Genomic DNA, 25,663 nt, shown 5'->3' with positions numbered 1-25,663 from the left:
TTCAAAATCAGGGGCCACAGAGGGGCTATACTTTAAGCGTGGGCCCAGTATTATACGGTTCTTTGCCCAGGAAAATTTAAATATTGACACCATTTCCTTCCTGGTGAGTTTTATGCATGTAGACACACAAAACCTGCCTAACAGCAAATCTTGGGGCGGAATTGTCTTTTTTTGCCATCTGATTGTCGATTCTTTATTCTGTACACAGCATCTATTGCACATCTGTCTAGGGTGACCAGATGAGAATGGGTGAAACTCGGGACGGGGAGGGGGGCTACCAGTACATTGAGTGAAAATCAAAACACAACGCTAAAAGTATTATTTTTGTTGATGAAGTCACCTGTCTGTCATTAGGAAAAAACACAACAGCTGTGGATATGTAGGTAAATCATGATCTTTTACCTAATTTTTGTTTTATTGTTTTATATTTAATGTTTAATTAGGCTATAATCCAAATTTTCGGGACAAACCGTACTGCAGTCGGGACAACTGCTCGTAATTCGGGACTGTTTTTAGTTGTGGTGTATTGTGATAACCCGGTCTCATCCCAAAGTCCTCAAGCCTCACTTAGAAATTTTACAACTATACAATAATGCAACATGACATTGCAGGACAACACCACAGTGGAAGACCCCATTCACTACGGTAATGTTACTTTCAACAGTCTAACTGTTATAAAGTGTGGCAACAATCTCATTATAAAAGGCGGGGTACACCCTGGACAGGTCTCCAGTCCATCGCAGGGCCACACATAGACAAACAATCACTCACGCTCACATCCACACCTAAGGACAATTTTAGAGACACCAATTAACCATCCAAATACATCTCAGATTCACAATGTAATATAAAATCATCAGCAACTGTTCCCTGTAAGTTGTTTTAAAGCTAGAGTTGGGTATTCCCTGTTTCTTTTTGCATTACAGCATTTTCTGATGTATCAATACAGAAGCATCTGTATATGCATGTCAACAAGGAATACATAATGATATATTTCTATGTCACTTGTATGAGAAGAGTCCTATTTAAATCCTTGTTCCATGTGCTGTTTTTATACTTTGAGCTCCTGCCCTTCCAAAGGACTCTGCACGGCCCTGGATCTCTGTATAAAAGCGGTTGTGTTTTTTGTAAATGTCTCCTGAATTGATGAAGATATCTGTTGTGAAGTTGATAAGAATCTGTGACACAACGGACAGGAACGTAAGCCTAAGGGGTGTTTCCCATGCTTACATTTCTAATTCTGTCATTTTTACCGTTGTGCTATGCAGTGCTGTCAAACAGTCTTGTCTTTTTCTTTTCTGTATCACAATGACTCGCTCTGTAAGTAAAAGTAAAAGTGTAACCGTGAATCCTGTCCAACCTCTCGCAATGTGTAACTTTGTGCTGGTGAAAGTGATATGCCATACAGAAAATGTGCAGCCTTGTGCATTTTCAATCATTGTCATCAAAACCTTAGCTAAAGTGTACATCAGAAAAAACATACAGTACACAGTTATATTGACAACATGGCTAAAAATGTTGACTACTATTGTTCATAAACAATGACACAAGGACTTGTCATTCTGATTGCACTGACAAGTTCACTGACCCAAATATTTACTTTTGACAGATAAACTAAGGATTGTGAGCAAGTTAAGGGCTTTTACAGGTAAACCACTGTGTTGTGCTGTTTGTAAGATCTGTTTCAAGAAATGCACTTACTGTTTTGCAAATGTTAAGGATGATTCGAGAAGCGTACCAAAGCGACTGAGAAAAACTGTAATTTTAAATGATGGTAAACTTGGTAACCATATACAGTAAAAGAGGGTGTGAACACTAGCAGTTCCTTTCAACATGGAGGAGAATGCCCAGCAAGGCAGTGGAATCAATCAGAGAGCTCGTGGACAGGCTCAGAGACTTGGGCAAGGCCCCTGCCAGAGAGGACAGGCTTAGAGCTACATTTGATTAGACAAACCTATATGTTGAAATAGAGTGAAATACAGTAAAAGTTTGTTTCTTGCATCAATGATTGGAAAAAATGTCCTCATTGATCGACCTTGATTACATAGATATTGTGGAAATGATGATGATGAAAGAGTCTGTAAATGTTGGGTAATGAAAGCCTAACGTGAAAACTGTGTAAACTGTCTTTTACAGTATACTGTAGCATACTTCTTTCAACACTTAAGGCGATTTGAAATATGTATCTTGCATTGTTTGTTACTGGATTCGATAGTAAAATGGCTAAATTGAATAGATATCATTATGTTGTGTTTTGGGGGTTAAACCATATGTTCTCATGACATTTCACAAGAAACTTATATTTTGAATCAGTGGTTATGTGGTGAGAGATGTTTACAATCCAAGTGAATGTACAATGGCAAGTTTTGAAAAAAGACTGGCTGTGTTACAAGTGTGATGAGTCTGGTGTTTTGTACTAAAAGTTGTGAAATTTGACCACATACTTGCGATAATAGTACCAAAGCGATCAACAAACATGGGTGCAGCAGCCGGAAGCTCCTCCAGACTGTGTTTAACTCTATTCACACACATCATGACTCCTGTGCTTTAAAAGTTCTTCATGTCAAACATATGCTTGGAATCTGTGAAAAGTCCAAGCACCACTAATGCAAAATCCTTCAATCTTCAAAGCCACCATGTATTTCTAATATTTTAGAGCGGGTTGGCCGTTAATCGGAAGGTTGGCGGTTCAATCCCTGGCTCCCCCTGGTTGCGTGTCGAAGTGTCCTTAGGGAAAGATTTGTCCCTGGCGGCTGTTCCGCCAGTGTATGAATGAGTGTGAATGATAGTTTCCGTTTGAGCACTACTTAGCAATTGTAAGTCGCTTTGGATAAAAGCGTTAGCTAATTGAATAAGTGTAACGTACTTTAAACCACCCAACATTTCATGTGCATTTTTCGCAACAAACTATGTAAAAGTCAATAAGTTATCTAAATAAGTAAAGAATTGCAACATGAATTTGCAGCCAGTGATCAACAAATAATCCTGTCATGGTGGGTTGTGTGGATCAAATACAGGACACAGAGCAGAGCTGGTGCAGTTCAAAGCTTTATTTAACAAAAGGCAAGCACACTTAAAAGCTGACTCTGTCCAGAGTATCCATAATCATAAACAATACAAGAGAACAGAGAAATCCAAAAGAAATCCAAAATCCACATGAAAATGGAGGTCAACTGTGACACAAGACTGAGCATTACAAGCTACACATGCCAATGGCCATGCACAGACTGAGGGAAACACAGGCCATATATCCATAGGGTTAACGAGCTGGGAGGGAATACACAGGTGAGACACATGAGGAATAAACAAGACAGACTTATACACAGGAAGGCAGGGTGATGAACAGAACGGCAAGACAAACCATGAAACTAAACAGAACAGATCAGAATAATGACTTTAACAAACTACACAAGCAGACACATCACAATTTGCGGGCTGTTTCACAAAACCAAGATAGCGGATTAAGCCAGGATTTTCCAGATCTCCTGACTGAATTAAGCCGTGACTCGGTTTCATGAAAGCAGTAGCACATAAGTTACCATGGTGATCTATTCTGTGCAGCTAGCCTGCACAGGCTAACAGCCAGGCTTAGTTAATCCTGGTGCCTTATCTGTTCAGTCAGCGGTCACACCGATCAGAAACCAAATAGTTTTTTCAGTTATTCTATGTGTTTTGCATATTTTTCATTAGCCTGCATTAAAATACCACAGGTAGCCGACATTTTGGCAATATGGCAGAACTTAGTTTGTGCTTATTAGGTTTCATAATTGGAGAAGAAGACACGCGCACCATGCTTTACACACAGTGAGCAAAAGCGAGGAGGTTGCATGGAATAAAAGCACATAACATGTAAAAAAAAGTGTGTCAGACAATAGTGGACCGACTGAATGTGAGTTGATAAAAATATACTCTTAACTGAAACTGCAGGACTGGAGCACTGGACGTTAATAGCCTATGTCACTCAAAAAATGTATGCACACACACTATATAAGATATATGGCATATATCAGAATCAGAATGAGCTTTATTGCCAAGCAGTGTTTTACACATATGAGGAATTTTCTTTGGTGATAAGGTGCTATACGTAGTGCAACACACAGTGCAACATTGTGCGCCGTTTATTCATGAAACAACAGGGAGAGGTTTTTTGACCCTTTTTTTCTCCCTGGGATCATCTGATGCAAGCTTGCGAGAGAAAAAAATTATTAATACATTGAGTTACATGCTTAAAGTGTGCATGGCAATGATCACTTCTCTTTTAGTTTATAGATTTCCAAGTCCAATTTCCTAAGTGTGTCTTTTTATCTCGATATCTTGGTGCAAGTCCTTCTGGGGTTTTTGGTGATATTTTATTTTGTACATTTTTTTCTATTATGTGCAGTTCAGACATCTGCCAGTTTGTAAAACACTTATCAATTAACACAGCAGGAACTGTTCATTTGTGGATGTCCTTCGGGTTATACTTACTAGATTGCCAGACTGGCTGTCAGACTGTAGGAATACAGCCTCAGCGTAAAGTAACAAATGATACAGTATTTTCTATGAGTACCATATAACTAACCTCTTAGTCTGACTAAACAACACACAAAATTGACATACCTTCAGCCTCTGTGCCTAGGCCTAATATATATTATAGGCTATATATATATATATATATATATATATATAGCTTTAATAACTGAAAATGTTTTATAGTTTGAATTGTCGCCCGCCAGCTGGATTTTGTGTTTCCTTTTATATAAATAAAGACATTTCGTGTGTTTAATGCTCAAAAACGTCTGGGGGAGGACCCCCAGACTCTCCACTCATATATTTCAGCATTGAATATTACTTCAAAATAGTGTTAAAATATTTTTCTTGTCTTGTTCTCAACACAGAATTGTGTATCATCACATCTCGTGAGTCAAGTGTATCATCACACCCCTAATCTGAGCCCTTATGTCTCCACCACTTTTTAACACTAATATATATATAATATATACACACATACATACATACACACACGCACATACATACACACACACATACATACACACACACACACACACACACATACATACACACACACATACAGAGATAGAGTTTTAATAGTGTGGGCGTGTTTCTTCTTCTTTTTTTAATATTATGTGCATTTTTTCATCATAAAACTTTTTATTTGCTTTATGTATGCTGCACACGTCTTTTCCATGTCAGCATCAATGAATCTGTGATCGACCATGTGATCTCATGAAGAAAGCTGTTGAAGCGCATTTTTCTGAATTACTTACACCTGGCTTGACATAGTCGCTCCTCCTAAGCCTGGTTTGGCCTTCGTGAAACAGATAAAGCCAGGATGCAGTGATCACACTTGTCCTGATTTTTTTTCTTTCTTTTGTGAAACTGCCCTCTGAACAACTACACAGAACAGGCAGAACAACAGAACAAACATACAAACAAGACAGGCAGATCAAACTAACACCTAGCAGACCGAAAACTAATACAGATAAACTACAACCTAACAGGGAAAAACAGACTGAGAGTAGGATTAAACAGAACACAAAACAGTCAAGACCAAAAATAATTCAAATACAGAACCAGGATTAAATACAAAGACATGAACCATGGCACAGAACTAAAATGCAGAACTAAAACTAAGATACGAGACAGGACAGGTACTAAGTGAACTAAACTGAACATGCAAATGAACAAAAGAATAAACTAGTCTTAATAGAGAAGACAAGACAAGGATCAAAACAGCAAAAGCCAAACCTAAGATAAACCGACTTCAACAGGAAAAAAACATGAACATATATATACATATTGATGCTAATAGCTCTTACTAGGAAATATTGTCACTCTCTTACTGTATTGATGCTTGTGTGTAAGTTGCTTTGGATAAAAGCGTCTGCCAAATGAGTGAATGTAAATACAACAAAAACAGAAGGGAAAGAGACTAAAATGCACAGTCCCGTTCAAATCCATGTGATCTTCAGCTTCTGTAATGAAAGAACTTCAACACCTGTATCCCTGGCTGAGATTGGAATTAGCTGTGGTTGATCTATTTTACTCAAAACAGCTATTTGTCATTTTCATGACATGATAAGTTCATTCAGAAATGCTTATCAGCTGTTTCAAAATAGATTTTGAACTGCTATTGTAGCAGAAGTAGAGGCGTTATTCATTATTTAAGGTTTTGAAAATGATGTCTTCATTTCTCACATGTTGTGTGCAAGCATTTGTAAACAACACAAAATCATCCATAGTTTTGGTGTTGGGTAAGCTTGTACGTAAAGAAAAACTTGGCATTTTAGAAATAGGTTCAATGACTTTTTCTCAGTTGCTTTGGTACATTTCTCGAATCATCCTTACTATTTGCGAAACCGTAAGTACATTCCTCTAAACATATCAAACAAACAGCACAACACAGTGGATTACCTGCAAAAGCCCATAACTTGCTCGAAATCCTTAGTCTATCTCTCAAAAGCAAACATTTATGTCAGTGTCATCAAAATGACAAGTCCTTGTGCCATGTTTATAAAAAAGATAGTCTAAATGTTTAGTCATGTTATCAATATAACAGTGTACTCTGTAAATATTTTCTGATGTAAACTATGGCTAAGGTTTTGAATTCCAACAGTATAAAGTTATACAAGAAACTGGACAGGATTCACAGTTACACTTTACTGTTTGTACTGTAATTCGTTGACAGCCCATGTCATTGTGATACAGAAAAGAAAAAACCCCACAAGACTGTTTTACACAACGAAAAAAAATATTTCTAACAAAATTAGAAATGTAAACATGGGAAACACCCTTTAGGCTGTCTGTTGGGTCACAGATTCTCTTCAAAATATGAACTGTTGATCAGACTTATTTTCTATTATTAAATTATCTATCATCTATGTATACAGGGCTGTGCAGCTTTTGTATTGTGTTGATTATTCTTACTTTGTTCATGAACCTCGGTCCGTACGTACGTAACAATATTTCATTCAGCTGTACACTTACACTGTACAATACATTCTGACTTTGACTACGTGTTCAGACATTCTGCATGTAGTGACTTATGCAATGAACTTATGCCTAGATGTTTTGGGGGGTAGGACTATTCAACAGAGAACCAGTATAATATATTGTGATCAGCATGACATAAGCAATTGACAACATAGGAAACAGCAGACAGTTGTACATCATTTGCATCAATGTGTAATAATGAGAAAATAATGAGAGTGACGAGATGATGCGGAGGTTGAACATGTAGTTTCGAGAATTTCAGTTGTGATCTGAGAAATGTAGTAAAGCAACTGAGAAAAATTGTATTGGTCCTGAACAGACTGATGTTGGGCTAATTGTGCTAAGAAAATGTGACTACAGATTGGACAAAACGAGGTCAGCCATTGTAGAATACTGTAATCTGAATGAAGAAATGTTATCGCTTTGCTTCGGTCATTCTGCCATTGTTATCTGATGCTGCCATCTAGTAGCCACAGTATGGTATTACACCCCCCCACCTAAAGAGGGCTACATCATCAGTTTGATCCCTGTGACAATCCTTTCAATACTTTAAACAATTTTCCTAAACTCTTAACGCACCAACAAACTTACAAAATTAAAATTACACATTGTAAACTAAACTCCAACACTAATTTTACAATATATAATACACTAAATCTACCAAAACACTGCAAACGTCAAATCTCTAACACATTTTCTCTTCCAACAGGAACATTTAGTCAATAGCACCAATAATGCAAAATCCAATCTTCAAAGCCACCATATATTTCTTAAATGTTTTTCTAATAAGAATTCTGATAATTCATATTTTTAAATAATTTACTTTTCTTCCGTTTCTCTTTATTTATAAGGACAGCACACATTTATTTAACTCCAACTATTACACATTTAACTGCAGCTAAATGTGTCAGGTCTGCCCCTTACACAATAAACACTGTATTGCATTGATCATAGATTATGCTTTGCACTGCAGTTTCTTTGGAAGCCTCTGTACATTTTTGTTTTGTTGGTTTTTGTAAATGCATGCATTTTGTTTCTTTTGCTGCAGAAATTAAATACAAAAAGATGAATGACCCATCTCAGAGTAGCTTTATAGAATGTACAGTTTATTAACAAAAAAGATGACAGAGACAGAATTGTTGCAGTAAAGGCTCTATTTGCAACAGGACAAAAATATATATTATTAATGTGAAAATACAAAATATTCAAACAGAAAAAAAAACACAAAACAATTAACAAACAAAAAAGTCATCTTCTAATCTGCCCAGTCTTCTGCATTTGGCCACATGTTCTCATCCACATCACACCTGATATCTTCTCTGGTAAGGCATCTAGGGAAGAATCTTTTTGCATGCCTTATCCACCTTATCCAGTGCAAGGCGGTAAGCCACAGTTCAAACAGTGATGCATGGACGGTTCCGTGTAGGCCCAAAAATTACGTCAAAACCCCGTGACATCCCGTCGGACATGCGAGATGTAACCGTATTGCTTAGATTATGAACTTTGAGTGAATCTAAAACAACTACTCGTGCCATCAGTGACGCTGCTGGTGTTTGGTAGATGAGCCTCGTAGGTGGGCTGATTAAACAGAGACCATCTGAGTCACACAAACACACTGAGCCAAGAGACTTTTGTTTGTGCAGCTATGCAGCTACCAGAATTACAGTGTTTCTGCTGCTGCTCTACGTCATTAAACCACGGTTTTGCTGCGCGATCATGTACAGAAGACGCCTGTGCCGACAGGAAGAAGCCCTGTAGTTGTATTTTATTGGTCAAAAATTGGCTTCACTGCTCTCCATTCAAATCGGCGGGGTGGCTTCGTCCAGTAAAATACTGTCTATGGTTCAGTGCTGTGATGTCTTGGCATGCAGCATCCATTGCATCTAAGACGGACATTTGGTCCTGTGGACAATGGTCAAAAACCCTCCATCTCCAGGCTGAGAAAAACTCCTCAGTGGGGTTGAGGAAAGGGGAGTAAGGGACATCATCCTCGCATGGGCGTCAAACTAGGTTGTGACTGCACAGGAATGGTGGAATGCCACATTGTCCCATGTGATCACATATATTGGCAAGTGATCTCCCACCTGTCTTTCATACAGGTCGTCTAAAAACAGGAGAAGGCAGTCGGTGCTGTAGGGGCCAGTCTCACATTTATACAAGAGTGGACCTTTACTGGAGATTGCGGCCCACAAAGTGATGATGGTTCCCCTCTGGCCCGGCACGGTAACTGTGGCCCTTTTGCCAATTATGTTTCTTCCGCGCCGTTGCCTTTTTTGCCAAGTTAAAGCCAGCCTCATCAACGTAGATCATTTCATGTGGGACTTGAGTGGTTCAACTCCATGACTCTCTGAAAGTAATCACACACGGTGCGTGTAAATGCTTTGATATATACCTGCTTTATGTCCTACTGTGTTCAGGTTATAGAGTAGTTTACTGCAAAACACACAACGTATAGTACAGTAATGACAGTATTGCATTACCTCACCTGGACGTACTGGTGATAGAGTTCTTTGATGTGCTCACCGTTCCTTTCAAAATGAACTTTATATTTCATTCGGACTCTGTGTTTAGCTAGAGTCAGATAAATGGATGTTATGCTGATTGCTGCAATGTTCCCAAAGACAGGGTTGTCCCCTTCAACTCTGGACTGAATGTCCTTCAGTTTTATTTCATTGTCAGCAATCACCATGTTGACAATAACAAGTTCCTGTTCTTCATTTAGGAGCTTTCCTCTGCCCCCTGAGGAAGGTAGACGTTGAATCCTTAAAGGGACAAAATATAGTAACATACTGTATTGGAGACTGGAGGCATACAGTCACTGTAATACATGGTAAAATGATTTTACACTTCGCAGTAGGAGGAGCCCTCAGACAACATCCTACCTGTATGTTTCTCAAAATGTCTGGACAATGGATGCCACTGTGTCCCAGCTGAGATTTGGTTGTACTTGTTCAGCAGCCTCTCTGTATGATAGCCTGTGGTTTATGACATGGTCTATGATAGTAGCTCTTCAAGCTCTGGCCCTTCTTTGAGCACCACCACGCATTCTGACTCCTCTCCAGCCGTCCCTGTCCAGGCATTCCTCTCCCTTGTCCTAGTACTTCTCTTCCTCTCCCTCGTGCAGGCATTTTCCTTCCTTTCTTTGTTTTGCTCTATATCCATATTTCCACACCAGATCAGCCAAAAGAAGTCCTCTTTTACACCACATGGTCATGATATTGAAAGAACCTCAACACCTGAGTGTGTTTCCTAGATGGGAATCAGCTGTGATTGATCTATTTGCATAACTCCAATCAGATGTTTCTCAGTTACGGTGGATTAAAATAAAAAGGATATATTTGTGTTTCATGTCAAAATATGAAAAGCTGTTCACTTTGACTTTAGTCTAAATTTTACAACATGATGTTATCTGTTCTGACATACAGTGTGAAAGCATTTGTAAATGTGGCAGTAAAAATCCATTGTTCTGGTCTTGGTTGAGCTTGTGTGTAAAAGAAGTTCAAGCATTTTAAATTTGTGTTGACTGTATGCATTTTGTGTCAAAGCAACATGAATTTTTTTAATTGTATAGTCTACACAGACAGATGTTGTGCTAACTGTGTTAAATGTTTAGGAAAATTGTTAAAAGTATTGAAAAGATTGTCATAGCCATCATAAAAAAAGAAAAAATGAACCACAGCCTCTAAAACTGCAGTTGAATCAACACCTCCCTAAAACAAGTTTTAAAAAAGTTCAACAAGTTCAACAATAACTGAACATTAGAACTTTCAAGAAGGTAGGATTTATTGTAGGACTGTTTTTATTTATTGTTAGACTATGCTAGCTGCAGTGCAAAAGTCCTCTTGAAAGTAGTCAGAGTTCTGCTAAGTAAAGAGGTTGAGAAACCTTGAAATGTTTGCAATAATGGATGTAGGTTTGGAGCAAAATATGCTATTAGCAACTGTAGCCAGCTCTCCTGGTCTTGATGGTACAGCTGAGTCTCTTATGCTGAAAACTGTCCATTAAGGGTCTGAGACTATCTGGTACTACAGCCACATTCAACCTTTCCTCAGCATCAAATGCAGATAAGTTCATTGTTGTAAGTTTTCTCCTGTTCATAAGATTCAAGCAACTGCATAGCTTACTACTACAGGCTTTCCAGAAAGTTCTACCCTTACTCCTTATTTGCTCGGATCACCCTCATCTTGTATGTCCTGTGGATTGAGTTAATTTGAGACCAGGTAGTGGCAGCAGCTGTTCATACTTGCTTGGGCTTTGCAAAAACCAGCAATGTTCTCTGAGGAGTACCTTGCCACATCTGGTTACTCTTCTCCAGAAGCCAGATGACTCTCCGCCGCTTGGTGATGTGCACAGACTCCACAACTGTTCCAAGCTGGTAGCTGGGAAACGGCTTCCTCGTTACTTGTCCTGACATTCTAGGTACAAGGAGATGGCAGTCATTAGCCAGTTAGACGCTGAATATGGATTATCAATGTGGATGGAGTCCAGACAAGACCAGTGTCTGCTTTCAATTTGGTCCGATGAAAGTATACAATCAAAACTTGGCAAATCAAATGTTAGCCAAGCCATTTATGAAGCAATGGCCACGCAAATGGTGGAGATTGGCTACAACCGGTCCTGGCTGCAATGTCAAAGAAAAATTGAGCACATGAAACTGGCTAACAGAAATACCAAGGTAACAACTGGATGCAATGTTGTGTGAACGACCTGCGTTTTGCTCTAAGGATTTCATTGATTCAGAAGATGTTAACGTTAGCATGTACCAGCAACGAGGAAAACAGGTGTGGAATCGACAGTGATGTGCTACAGTTTTTTTTTTTCCAACTACTTACACGTTTTCAAAACTATTTCTCCTTTTTTCAAAACTCTACACACAATTCCCAGACTGCTCACACAAAATGCAAAATGCCTCATGTGTTTTTCAAAATGAAACCCTGCATTCAAAATGCCATAAACACACCCCACAATGATGCATTGGCATCAGATGGCAAACACTTTTTTCATAATAGTAAATTACTTGAAATACCATTTACACACTGTTGTTCTAAATCTAAAGTTCTTTCATAGGCTTATGTGTACATTTTCTTAAAATGCTGTAGAGTGAATGTAATCTACTAAGATGTGCTGAAAAGTAAACTGTAAACACCACTACAATGTTGAAACAGAAAATATTTATATGGCATAACATTACTGTTGTAACAGTAGCACAGTGTTGTATACACTAGCATACAAGAAAAGGAAAACAAACATTTTTACTTTTATTGCCCAAAGAATTATACTTATTGTACAATACTTCACTGCTGAACCATTAGATTGTTAGATACCTGTTCTAATTTCTGAAGGTTCAAATTATGGACACCAATGTAAAGCTACTGAAGTTGGGCTGGACTGCAGTCAGCTTCTCTCATTGTCAACCTGTGGTTGATCACATGATCGATAAGTGTGGCCCTGATCTCATTAGAGATGGCTCTCCTTCCTTTTCTTCTTTGCCCTCATCCTCTGCCAAGTCCTACAACCAAAACTATTTATAGATCTACTGTATACTAAAGCAGTGATTGGTTAGTGATCAGTAAAGCAGTTAGTGTTTGCACATGTGAGTGGGTGTGTGACCTGGTGAAGTATAGCATTTTGATTGGTGTAATGGAGACCAGGGGTTCCATTACCTGAAATAGTCAAGTAAGTATTAAGGTGGGGATAACTGATAAAGCAGGAGCCAGACACTGTTATTTTGATTGTTTATTTAATTTGTGAATCATTTGATAGCTGTCTTTGTGAGTGGTTCCACAGGGGGGGGGGGGTCTGGCCATCCTGCCTGTGTGGAAAGAAACCTCAATCAGGGATAGTCAAGGTTCACAATATAGTATTGACTGCTTTTACTGTATTTCAGTTAGTTGTTAAATTAGTTTAAACAAGATGAACAATGTAAGTACTCACCTCTTCCTGGTTGTCTCTTCAGCAGGGGGCGGAAGCAAAGGAGTGTTGTAGGCCCAAGCACCTGCTTAAGAGCTAAAGGAGCAAACCATGAAGCTGAGAAGGGGGGGAGTAAAGCCATCAATAATGCTGACTTATGTGATTATTTTGAGTATGCTTTATTGATTTACTGATAGAAATTTGTATTTATGTAAATATTCATTCTTTGGGCTCTATTTTTCTGTGGTGTTGGGTTTTTGGGTAAATTATTTAGTATTCTAAATGATGGTGGTCCCCCCCTGAGTAGTTTTACCCACTTAATTACCTGCAGGAGGGAGTGTATAAAAGGCAGCAAGTTACTTCCAGTGCAAGTTGTTTTGTTGCTTGTTGGTGTCGGTGTCTCCTCTTGTTGGTATGGAAGACAATAAATGCCACGTTTGTGCTTGCATTTTACCTCTGTCTCATGTCTCTCTCTGAAAAATATAAATCCACCGCCAGGCCATCGGACAAGTGGTGTCAGAAGTGGGATCTTGGAAGAGCAGAGACAAGGCTAGGATGACAAGAGGTGGAAAAAAGAAACATTTAGATGAAATGGGAGATGATGAAGCAGGTGCTGCAGTGGACACAGGGCTTAAAAAAGGAGGCAGCCCGGAGATCAGCAAATAGAGAATGAGTCCGCTCGACAAGAACAAAGATGGAGAAGTATGCAACACCAGTTTCGGAATGGATAATGACAGACAAAGTGACAGGGGTGAACCGGACGAGGGGCCTAGTATGGTGAGTCAGCAAGCGGGGGTTTTGCCCAGGCGGGAACCATTAACACACAGAGATCCCAAATTGCTCCCGCTGACTTCAGAGGATGACATTGAACACTTTCTGACTACGTTTGAGAGGATGGCTCAAGTTTGCCGTTGGCCCAGAGAGGAATGGGCTGTTCGACTGGTTCCTCTGCTCACAGGTAAAGCACGTAGTGCTTATGTGTTCATGGACATTGCTGATTCTGAAGTGTATGACAAGGTTAAAGATGCCATTCTTGTCAAGTATGAGATAACCGCTGACACCTATCGTAGAAGGTTTCGATCCCTGGACATTCATCAGAATGAGACTCCAAGAGAACTATATGTCCGCCTTAAAGATTTGTTTCACAAGTGGGTGAAACCAGAGAAATCCACTGTGAAGGACATTTCTGAACTGATTATCCTGGAGCAGTTTCTGAGGATGGTGAATCCGGATTTGGAGGTGTGGATACGGGAACAAGCTCCTAAGTCTGCAGAGGAGGCCGCAAGCCTAGCAGAAGTCTTCATGTCTGCCAGAACGGGGACCAGAAGAACCACCTTTGGTCGGGACGGTTTCTTGACTAGTCGAAGTAAGTCTGATGGGGGTGAAAGGGGTGGTGGTATAGCTCAGATTAGAAATCAGCCTAGCACTAGACAATTTACTACTAGTAAATTCAACCCTACCAAAAAGTCATATTCTGGTACAAAGTCAGATGTGAGGTGTTATCAGTGTAATCAGATTGGTCACACCCAGTATACTTGCCCAGCCACTACTCAGAGTAAGCCCTCCCTTTTGTGTTCAGTTCCCAGGCCCACTTTCTCAGCCTCGGTGCATGAGCCAGTACGAACAGCACCTGTGTTAGTAAATGGTCAGCGTGAGGTAGCTCTCTTAGACACAGGAAGCTTTCAGTCTGTGGTTCTGTCTAGCTTAGTGCCGAGGGAGTTATGGAGTGATGCTAGGGCCAAGATAAGCTGTGTGCATGGCGATGAGAAAGATTATCCCATGGCTGAGGTTTATTTGACTGTAGGTGGCCAGACATTTCTCTTGCCAGTGGCCTTGGCACCCAAACTACCCTATGCTGTCATTCTTGGCCTAGATGTTCCCACACTGCTAGATTTAGTACACAACGGAGAAGCTAAAAATCTGAACTTTGCAAATGATCTACAGGAGGCTGAGTCACCCGAAGTCGACTCATTCGGTCAGGCAAGTGACCGGCAGGCAAACCTAGGGCCTTTACTTCCAGTTTGTAATTTGGTGACTACTAGAGCTCAAAAGGCCAGGAACCCCCTTAAAGAGCTGCCATTTTTTGATGTGGAATTGGAGGCAGGCTCAGTTAAACCAACAAAGTCCAGAGCTCAGAGGAGAAGGGATAAGTTTTTGGGTTCAGTCAGGCCAGAAGTTGAACAGCACATGAAGCCCGCTCAGTTTCTGGAGTTTGATGTGCCCTCCGATATATCAGCACTGCAGCAGACTGACCCGACCTTAAAGCCCTGGTTTGATAAAGTCTCAGAGGTTGAAGGGAAGAAGCAGGGAAGAACAGATGTTCTTGCAGAAGCAACCTATGCTGTGAGAGATGGTATTCTTTATCAGTGCAAAGGCAAGACTGAGGCCATTGCTTTGCCACAGGCTTTTAGGCAGAAAGTCATGGAACTTGGTCATTCAATCCCCTGGGCAGGCCACTTAGCATTTCAAAAGTCTCTAAATAGAATCGCTAGGCGATTTGTGTGGCCAGGCATGTACACTCAAGTACAGCAGTTTTGTGCATCATGTCAGACATGTCAGTTGACCTCAAACAAAGGAGTGGCTCGTGCCCAGCTTCAGCCATTGCCCACAATAGACACACCATTTGAAAGAATAGGTATGGATATAGTGGGCCCTCTTGAGAGAAGTTCCTCTGGTAATCGTTACATTTTGGTAATTTGTGACTATGCCACGCGCTATCCAGAAGCTTTTCCCCTCAGATCAATTAAAGCCAGACATGTTGCCAATTGTCTACTGCAGTTATTTTCTAGAGTAGGCATAGCCAAAGAAGTGCTAACAGACTGTGGGACTAATTTCTTGTCAAAACTACTGCGGGAGGTGTATCAGTTGTTAGGGATTAAAACCACCCCATACCACCCCCAGTCAGATGGACTTGTGGAACGATTCAACCAAACACTCAAGAACATGCTACGGAAGTTTATCTCAGAGACAGGTGCAGATTGGGACCAGTGGCTTCCATATTTACTGTTTGCCTACCGTGAGGTGCCACAGGCTTCAACTGGCTTCTCACCATTCGAACTATTGTATGGTCGCCAAGTGAGGGGGCCGCTGGATCTGCTGAAAGAACTCTGGGAGAATCCAACTGCAACTGGAGAGAATGTGGCTGCGTATGTGGTGAATATGAGAGAGAGACTTGAACAAATGACTGTACTGGCACAGGAGAACATGAGGACTGCACAAAATAATCAGAAGACCTGGTACGATAAAAAGGCCAGGGAAAGGGTCTTTGAGCCAGGACAGCAAGTGTTGTTGTTGCTCCCTAATAGTGACAGTAAGCTGCTGGCCAAGTGGCAGGGGCCATACCAAGTCACAAAACGTCTGGGTAAGGTAACCTATGAACTGCACATGCCTGACAGGAAGAAGAAACATCAAACCTTTCATGTGAATCTGTTAAAAGAATTCCTGGTTCCACCACAGCAGCCAGTCCTGCAGCCTGCCCTGCAGTCAGTCAAGCAGCAGTTCCTTGTTCGTGTGGTTGAGGATGAAGAAGAGAGAGAGCAATTCTTTCCCACGAACACAGAGCCGGGTTCAGTGGCGCTCTCCCATCTCCAGCATTCCCAGCAGGAAGATATAAGACCTCTCCTTGATCCAAAATTGTTTCAAGAAAAACCTGGTTTCACAACGCTGGTACAGCACCAAGTACACCTGAGAGAGAATGCTCCACCTCGCAGAAAGTTCTACAGAATTCCTGAACGTTTGGTGCCACAGCTCAAAAAGGAGATTGAGCTGATGTTGGAGCTAGGAATTATTGAAACATCGAGTGAATGGTGTAGTCCAATCGTGCTGGTTCCCAAAAAGGATGGATCTCTGAGGTTCTGTATTGACTTCAGGTATCTTAATGCCATCTCCAAGTTTGACCCCTACCCAATGCCCCGCATTGATGAGCTTTTAGAAAGAGTGGGGAGAGGAAAATTTATCACCACCCTCGACTTAAGCAAAGGTTACTGGCAGCTGGCCCTAGCACCAGAGGCGAAGGAACTGACAGCCTTCAAAACACCTTTTGGTGTGTTTCAGTTCAAGGTGATGCCTTTCGGTCTCCAGGGGGCACCAGCGACATTCCAGCGACTCATGGACCAGGTGCTGAAGGATGTGTCAGAGTTTGCCGCAGCATACCTGGACGATGTGGTGATCTTTAGCCAAACCTGGGAGGAGCATGTGGCTCACCTGCAGCATGTACTCCAGCTAATCAAATCGGCTGGCCTCACCATTAATCCACACAAGTGTATGCTGGCACAGAGGCAGGTGGAGTACTTGGGCTATGTGGTGGGACATGGAGTGGTAAAGCCTCAGTTGGGGAAAGTGGAGGCAATCCACGCATATCCTGTGCCCACAACTAAGAGGAAAGTGCGTGCTTTTGTGGGACTGGTGGGGTGGTACAGTAAATTTATTCCCCATTTTGCTGACAGAGCAGCAGCTCTTACTGACCTGACAAAGGCCTCTGCACCAAATAAGGTCAAATGGACTGAGGACTGTAACAGGGCCTTTAATGATCTCAAGGCAGCGATCACAAGTGACTCTGTTCTGCACAGTCATGATTTCACACAGCCATTCACACTGCAGACAGATGCCTCTGGAGTGGGCATAGGGGCAGTGCTTCTGCAGGAGGTGGATGGAGAGACGCATCCTGTGGTTTTCCTCAGCCGGAAGCTTCAAGACAGGGAGACGAGGTACTCAACAGTGGAAAAAGAGTGTCTTGCCATGAAGTGGGCTGTAGAATCATTGCGATATTATCTCTTGGGCCGTCACTTTGCCCTGGAGACAGATCATCGTGCACTCCAGTGGCTACACCGGATGAAAGACTCAAACATGCGCATTGCAAGATGGTACCTCAGCTTGCAGCCCTAGGACTTTACAGTGCAGTATCGGGCAGGGAAGTCTAACATGGTGGCTGATTGTCTCTCTCGTATGTATGAAGATTGATGTACTTTGGTCTTAGGAGAAGGGGGGAGGAATGTAATGGAGACCAGGGGTTCCATTACCTGAAATAGTCAAGTAAGTATTAAGGTGGGGATAACTGATAAAGCAGGAGCCAGACACATTGTTATTTGATTGTTTATTTAATTTGTGAATCATTTGATAGCTGTCTTTGTGAGTGGTTCCACGGGGGGGGGGGGGGGGGGTCTGGCCATCCTGCCTGTGTGGAAAGAAACCTCAATCAGGGATAGTCAAGGTTCACAATATAGTATTGACTGCTTTTACTGTATTTCAGTTAGTTGTTAAATTAGTTTAAACAAGATGAACAATGTAAGTACTCACCTCTTCCTGGTTGTCTCTTCAGCAGGGGGCGGAAGCAAAGGAGTGTTGTAGGCCCAAGCACTTGCTTAAGAGCTAAAGGAGCAAACCATGAAGCTGAGAAGGGGGGAGTAAAGCCATCAATAATGCTGACTTATGTGATTATTTTGAGTATGCTTTATTGATTTACTGATAGAAATTTGTATTTATGTAAATATTCATTCTTTGGGCTCTATTTTTCTGTGGTGTTGGGTTTTTGGGTAAATTATTTAGTATTCTAAATGATGGTGGTCCCCCCTGAGTAGTTTTACCCACTTAATTACCTGCAGGAGGGAGTGTATAAAAGGCAGCAAGTTACTTCCAGTGCAAGTTGTTTTGTTGCTTGTTGGTGTCGGTGTCTCCTCTTGTTGGTATGGAAGACAATAAATGCCACGTTTGTGCTTGCATTTTACCTCTGTCTCATGTCTCTCTCTGAAAAATGTAAAGCCACCGCCAGGCCATCGGACAATTGGTCATGTTTTGGAACAGGAAAGCAGGTCACTTCCTGTTAGATTTTTGTAGATCGACAATTGTGTGTAGAGTGAGAGGTTTCAAAAACTAATGTGATGTGTAAAGATTTTATGAGTATAAGCACTTGATGTAAAAATGTAATATGTATCATAACTGATCCCACACCCATCAGAACCTTCAATAAATTGATATAAGAGCCCGATTCAGTTCATTCAGTTTTGGAACAACAGATCCAGAGATATGTGAAGGAAGAGGTCAAGGACACTGCCGAGGAGGAGGAGGAGGAGTTTTGGTGGCAGCCCAGCTGACTGTGAGTGTTCTGCTGGTCATATAATTAGAATATCATCAAAAAGTTGATTTATTTCAGTAATTCCATTCAAAAAGTGAAACTTGTATAATGTATACATTCATTTCACACAGACTGATTTATTTCAAGTGTTCCTTCCTTAATTTTGATGGTTATCAATGACAACTAATGAAAACCCCAAAATCAGTATCTCAGAAAATTTGAATATTGTGAAAAGGTTCAATATTGAAGACACCTGGTGCCACACTCTAATCAGCTAATTAACTCAAAACACCTGCAAAGGCCTTTAAATGGTCTCTCAGTCTAGTTCTGTAGGCTACACAATCATGGGGAAGACTGCTGACTTGACAGCTGTCCAAAAGACGACCATTGACACCTTGCACAAGGAGGACAAGACACAAAAGGTCATTGCTAAAGAGGCTGGCTGTTCACAGAGCTCTGTGTCCAAGCACATTAATAGGGAGGCGAAGGGAAGGAAAAGATGTGGTAGAAGCAATAGGGATAACCGCATCCGCAGTGGAGAGGATTGTGAAACAAAAGCCATTCAAAAATGTAGGGGAGATTCACAAAGAGTGGACTGCAGCTGGAGTCAGTGCTTCAAGAACCACCACGCACAGACGTATGCAAAACATGGGTTTCAGCTGTCGCATTCCTTGTGTCAAGCCACTCTTGAACAAGACACAGCGTCAGAAGCGTCTCGCCTGGGCTAAAGACAAAAAGGACTGGACTGCTGCTGAGTGGTCCAAAGTTATGTTCTCTGATGAAAGTAAATTTTGCATTTCCTTTGGAAATCAAGGTCCCAGAGTCTGGAGGAAGAGAGGAGAGGCACAGAATCCACGTTGCTTGAAGTCCAGTGTAAAGTTTCCACAGTCAGTGATGGTTTGGGGTGCCATGTCATCTGCTGGTGTTGGTCCACTGTGTTTTCTGAGGTCCAAGGTCAACGCAGCCGTCTGCTGACCAACTTTATGGAGATGGACTTGGCACCTGCACACAGTGCCAAAGCTACCAGTACCTGGTTTAAGGACCATGGTATCCCTGTTCTTAATTGGCCAGCAAACTTGCCTGACCTTAACCCTATAGAAAATCTATGGGGTATTGTGAAGAGGAAGATGCGATACGCCAGACCCAACAATGTAGAAGAGCTGAAGGCCACTATCAGAGCAACCTGGGCTCTCATAACACCTGAGCAGTGCCACAGACTGATCGACTCCATGCCACGCCGCATTGCTGCAGTAATTCAGGCAAAAGGAGCCCCAACTAAGTACTGAGTGCTGTGCATGCTCATACTTTTCATGTTCATACTTTTCAGTTGGCCAACATTTCTTTTTTTTGTATTGGTCCTAAGTAATATTCTAATTTTCTGAATTTAGGATTTTCATTAGTTGTCAGTTTTAATCATAACAATTAAATGAATGAATATAATATCCAAGTTTCACTTTTTTAATGGAATTACTGAAATAAATCAACTTTTTGGTGATATTCTCATTATGACCAGCACCTGTATTTCTCCTTTTTCCCCCCTACCACTCTTTCCCCTGTGTTTTGCCTCCCCCTGCTTGTGTTCTCCCTCTCTCTCCACTCCTGAGCCCAGCTGACGATCCACACCTGCACCTCATCAGCCTCCTCCTCTGCCTGCCACACCTGCCAGCAATCACTCCATCTCAGCCAGTATATCTACCCCGGTTCTCCACATTTTCTGTTTGATCGTCGTTGCTCCTAACCTGGTTCACTCACCTCCGTCCTTCGTGCACTCTCCCCTCAGGCGTCGCCAGTCTGCCAGCCACCACACTCCTCCACCCACCTCTGAGAAGAGGAAGATGGGAAGGTGGAGTATGGAGAGGAAGAAGATGAGTGGGGCAGCTTCCTTTTTAGTTTGCCAAGACATGCTGTAGGTGCTGTAGCTGTAAGTACTGCTTAGTGTCTGGAGCTGGTGTGCTGGCTCTGGGAACGTCTCATCCTCTTGGTATGTTTGCTTTGCAGCAATGACTGTGGCCTGTGCATGGAATTGGATTTCTCCAGAATCGCTTGCCACTCCTTTAACTTCAGGTCACTGTTCTGTGTAGGGACTCTGGACTATTCAACAAGTCCTCTAACCTAAATGACAACACAGGTTGTATGACAATTTGTCTCCTTCTATACCGTCTCCGTGTACAATACAAGAGAATTGTAAGGAGAAATAAGAAGAGCACAGGTCGTGTATGTTGGGGTTAGATGTATTATTAGAGAAAGTGTTCTCAGAAGAGGAGTTTTCCAGAGCTTTTTGAAGCTAGAGAGGGACGCCCCAGCTCTAATGGCGTGTGGTAGCTTGTTCCACCATCGTGGAGTTACAGGTCTCTCTGGATCCACTGTTCCAAAGCTGAATGAACTGACTCTGGTCCTTTATCTATCTTTTGAAGGTTCTGATTGGTGTGTTATCAATTAGGACTTTTTTTTCTCCACCTGGGTAGCTGAGCTCAAGCTGTGCTGACTTGAGTGAACAATATTGAGTGTTTGTGCTTTCTAAATGAGCACATGGTGAAGGCAACGAGAAATGAAGGGATCTGTGTGTAGAGTTTAGGAAAATGGGTGTGGTTTTTGAAAAATGTTATCGTTTTTGAATTTCATTTCAGAAGACTGGTTATATTATATATTGATCATTACTCCTTTCAAAAGCTCAGACTGTACACAGCAAGTGGCTACAATCATGGTTGCCTGGCTGTGGCTGTCGATATGGTCGTTGCTACAGCTGCTTTGTGGTTGTTTCCATAATGCTATGCATATGGCTACTTTACTGCTTCTAATAACATTTGCAGAGTGTTATTAGCAGTAGCCAGTGCCAGTCTGGATGCTGCATATTGTAAATAGTGGAAGACAAATATATGTGACAAGTTTTATCTGCTTAATGATTTTAAAATTCCCATTGATAGTTGAATATAAATTAAAAATTGTTGCACATTTCTTCTTATATACTGTATACAATGATGGAACATCATAAAAGGGCAGTATTTTATTTGGTCAGACTCTTATTTTTATTGTAACTTCAAATGGAATAGGTTTCATTTAAACAAATGGTTTTGCTTTTCTCTTGTGTTATTATGAATCCCAGTTAATTTAGTGACAATGCAAGAGCACAGAGTTGCCACAGTATGTTGTTGTAGCTCTTCTGGTGGTAACTTTAAAATACATAAATGTTCCTAATTCTTAATAAATAATGTCAGGTCCCAAATTATTTCAGAGCATGCTGCAGATCTAGAGAGACCAGCAGAGGGCGACATTACATGAAGAGAGGTAGAGGACATGCACTGTCCACCAAAGAAAAGTTATTCTGGAAATGTGTGTTGATAAGAAGCTACATTTCCCACTACCCTTAATAATCACACATGAAAAAGCTGAATCATACAGTTCATGAAACGATGAGCATGAATACAATTTTTAAAAAGAAGTCATGTTGGTGAGATTTATTCTAGTTTTTTTTTTATTATTATTATTGCTTAGGCACAATTACAGTAAAACTCACATACACACAGCGGCCCAAATGTGTAAAGTATGGACGTGTGTTGTTTTACATGAATTGAGTTTATATTAAAAGGGAATCTGTACAGCGGCTTCACCCAATGCAGAGAGACTCTGTTGATGTTCTTGGAACATTGTGTTATTGTGGTGCCAGTATGGTCTCTGAGTGTGATGCAGTTGTTTGCAATGATCATATATGCAATGTCTTCCACCAGAAGGTGTTCTACCAGATACTAGTTTTCTTGCAGTTCTGTAAAAACACTTGATTGGTTTTACTGTAGCAACAGATCCTTGTCATTACATATTACTGTACCAGAACCAGCGCTGGACAGCACTTATAGCTTCTCGTTTCAAAATAAACAAATGATACCTGCAATAGTATAGAGGCTCAGATTTAGTGGAATCCGTTGCCCAGCCTCCCTCAAGCTCATCCAATGGTTAACATGGTCAACCACAGTCGCGCTGATGTCATCAGTTATGATGTTCCTGACTCCTCTTCCTGGTCCTCTCCTTCTCCCCCATCCTACATAATCCTGCTTTCTCCTTCTGCACATCTTCTTCCTCTTCTTTCTTCACCTCCTCTCTAAAGCCTCCATTGTTAGCCAAACCAGATGTTTACCTGTGGCCTATTTACATGTAGTGCTCAAGCTCTAATTGGTATGTGAACTAAAAATCAGTGTTTTCACATGTGGAATGCCAACTGGCAAAATAGTGTAGGAAAATATAGTAATGTTAAATTATTCATTTAAATTAAATCTAAGATTTGAACAATGTACCTAGTATATTTTTTTGATTTTGTCAACTTTATTGTAGGGGAAATATTTCTTCTTGCATGCTTCATACTTAATGTTGGACAGTTTTTCTACATTAAGAAGAAGATACATGTATTTACTTGTGTCCATGAATTTACTGTTTTCAGAAAAAGCACTTACAATAATGTAGTCCAAAAATCTTTTTCAATCAGTAACATAGGTGCTAAATTTTTCATAAACATTTTCAAACAATGTTGTGATTTGTTTTCAACAGTTATATGTTCAGATGTATTTTAAATTTATTTTTGACAACTATTTCTCCATGTTTTATGGATTTACTCATTTCCACAATGTAATTCAAAATGAATGAATTCCATGAATGAAAATAAATATTGAATTAGGAACAGGGACACGATAATAGAGATATATTACTATAATTTTGAGATGCACAATATCCAGATTTTTATGCTACAGCAGATTTTCAGGTGACGTGCTGTCTAGTGAACACCTGTACTATGATCAAAATGAGATGAAAAGAGACAAATGTCTAAGGACCACCTTATCAAGTAGTCAGTCGGGTACTGACGTTAATTTTCACTCCATTTTGATCATAGAACAGTGTGTGGGAGTTCAGTGGACATCAGGTCACTCCAGTTCCACACGTACACAAACAGATTTGTTAACTGATGATGGCAGTTACTTTCTCACAATATTTGTTTGTTGTTCTCCCATGGATGTTTGAGCCAAACCTATTCATAGCAGCTGTTGCAACTTAATGTCACTTGGTGAAATTGTGACATCTAGTGGTGAGAGCTAGAATGGACCTTAAAATAAAAAAATATGGAGTTGTAATTAATTTGGATGGAGGTCACTTTGAGTACCAAGTGGGATTCTTAAAGAAACATCAGTACAGATGTGAAGCCATGACAAACCTAAATATCTGACAGATCAATTAAGAAAACTAAAAACTAAACTTTCCTCTCCCCAGGTATATTGACTATTGATTGATGTTTTGAATTTCTTTACTTCATGTAAATAATTCAATCATATGGCTCTTATGCAGTTTTATAATGTTATTGGAATGAATACATAAAATTCTAATGATAAAAAGGAAAAATACTTTTTGGGCCAGTGTGCGTCACGTGGAAGTTGCCATACCAGTAGTGGCCCCTTTGGCCAAATCGCTTCACAGCCCAGCTCTGTTGCTGAGGACTCAGCAACAACAGAAGCGGTTCTTTGTACTTTTCTTTAGACAGTTTATGTGTATGTGAGGATGAAGAAGACAGCTACATGGATAATGCATTTGAGTTGTTAGCTACTGCTTTATAATGTACAGTGTCGCTATAGCTAATGAAGTCTACTGCTACTGTAATGTGAACTGCTGATGAAGCTTGAAACTCAAGCTGTCCCAATTTCTGTGTTTTGTTGACAGTATGCATGTAAGAGGTAGATCCAGAAGATCATAGTGACTTTCACTGACTGTGAATGAAAGCATTTGGTGGTAGTTACCAGTTCCTGTTGTTGGCTGTTACGTGACTTCCTGTATACGGATGACCATCATGGTTGGCGCCTGCCATCTTGTCTGCAGCCAGGTTTTCTTGAATGGAGCAGAGACTAGCCTGAGACTTTGGCATTTTCAGTGTGCAAACTGACATCATTTACAGCTATTACTGAAATAATCACACTGTGTTGTCACACATATTAAAATTAATTAAATACATTGAAATGTATTTATTTATACATGTAATTACCAGATATTTGTCATCATACACAAACAGGAAATGGGAGATTCCAATTGGCTTGTGAACTAATTTTGGTTATTTGTATGCTCTTCAGCAGTTCAGTCCGTTTAACTGCAGTCTTGCTGGGTTAGGGCTAATGCTCAAAAGCCATGAGCCTAACAAAGGTCTTTTTTCTTTTGTGGGTGTACTTAAGTTCTTATGACAAGTTGATATGAGGTTTTAGCTTTTTGCTTTTATGTAGTTTTTGTGTATAGTTTTTCTCAACCATACCACACTGCTTGAACTGTATGTCTTCAAACCATGGGTAAAGGTTACATTCCTCTTGGCCAACCCTTAACCTAATGACGCATTGTTTTGTGTTCTAATAAAACCTGTTAACTGCACCTCAATCACTTTGATGCAAAATTGTTAATCATAAATCATCAAAGAATCATTCCCCACCGACTGATAATCCACAACAACAAGAAATGTGGCTTGTCAACATCACTTCCAAGTGATTTCCCACACACACACACACACACACAAAATGAGGATCAGCCCCTAAAGCCAGTACTAGCAAGCAGAAGCTTGAGCGTTGCCACATCAGTGTTCTTTATTGGCTTTTCAGGAATGAGGAAGTGTGTGAGGCAGCATCTTTACGGGAAGGCAGCAAGTGTGGGAGGGAGGAGCTAATGGGAATGCATGTG

The 25,663-nt window shown here is 40.7% G+C and overlaps 1 long non-coding RNA gene across 1 annotated transcript; it reads right to left on the bottom strand.

Annotated features, from left to right (window-relative positions):
- Nucleotides 1-8,098: 8,098 nt before the first annotated feature.
- On the bottom strand, nt 8,099-25,242 carry LOC119906284. The gene is made up of 3 exons (XR_005444957.1): nt 24,745-25,242; nt 11,281-11,408; nt 8,099-9,340 (listed from the first exon to the last, which is right to left on the bottom strand). It is a non-coding gene; the product is annotated as an uncharacterized LOC119906284 (long non-coding RNA).
- Nucleotides 25,243-25,663: the final 421 nt, after the last annotated feature.

Source organism: Micropterus salmoides, unplaced genomic scaffold (genome assembly GCF_014851395.1).
Source record: "Micropterus salmoides isolate LMB-PRFRI ecotype aquatic unplaced genomic scaffold, ASM1485139v1 Ms_hic_scaffold_16, whole genome shotgun sequence".
Lineage (NCBI taxonomy): Eukaryota > Metazoa > Chordata > Actinopteri > Centrarchiformes > Centrarchidae > Micropterus > Micropterus salmoides.
This window is presented reverse-complemented; position numbering and strand designations above follow the sequence as displayed.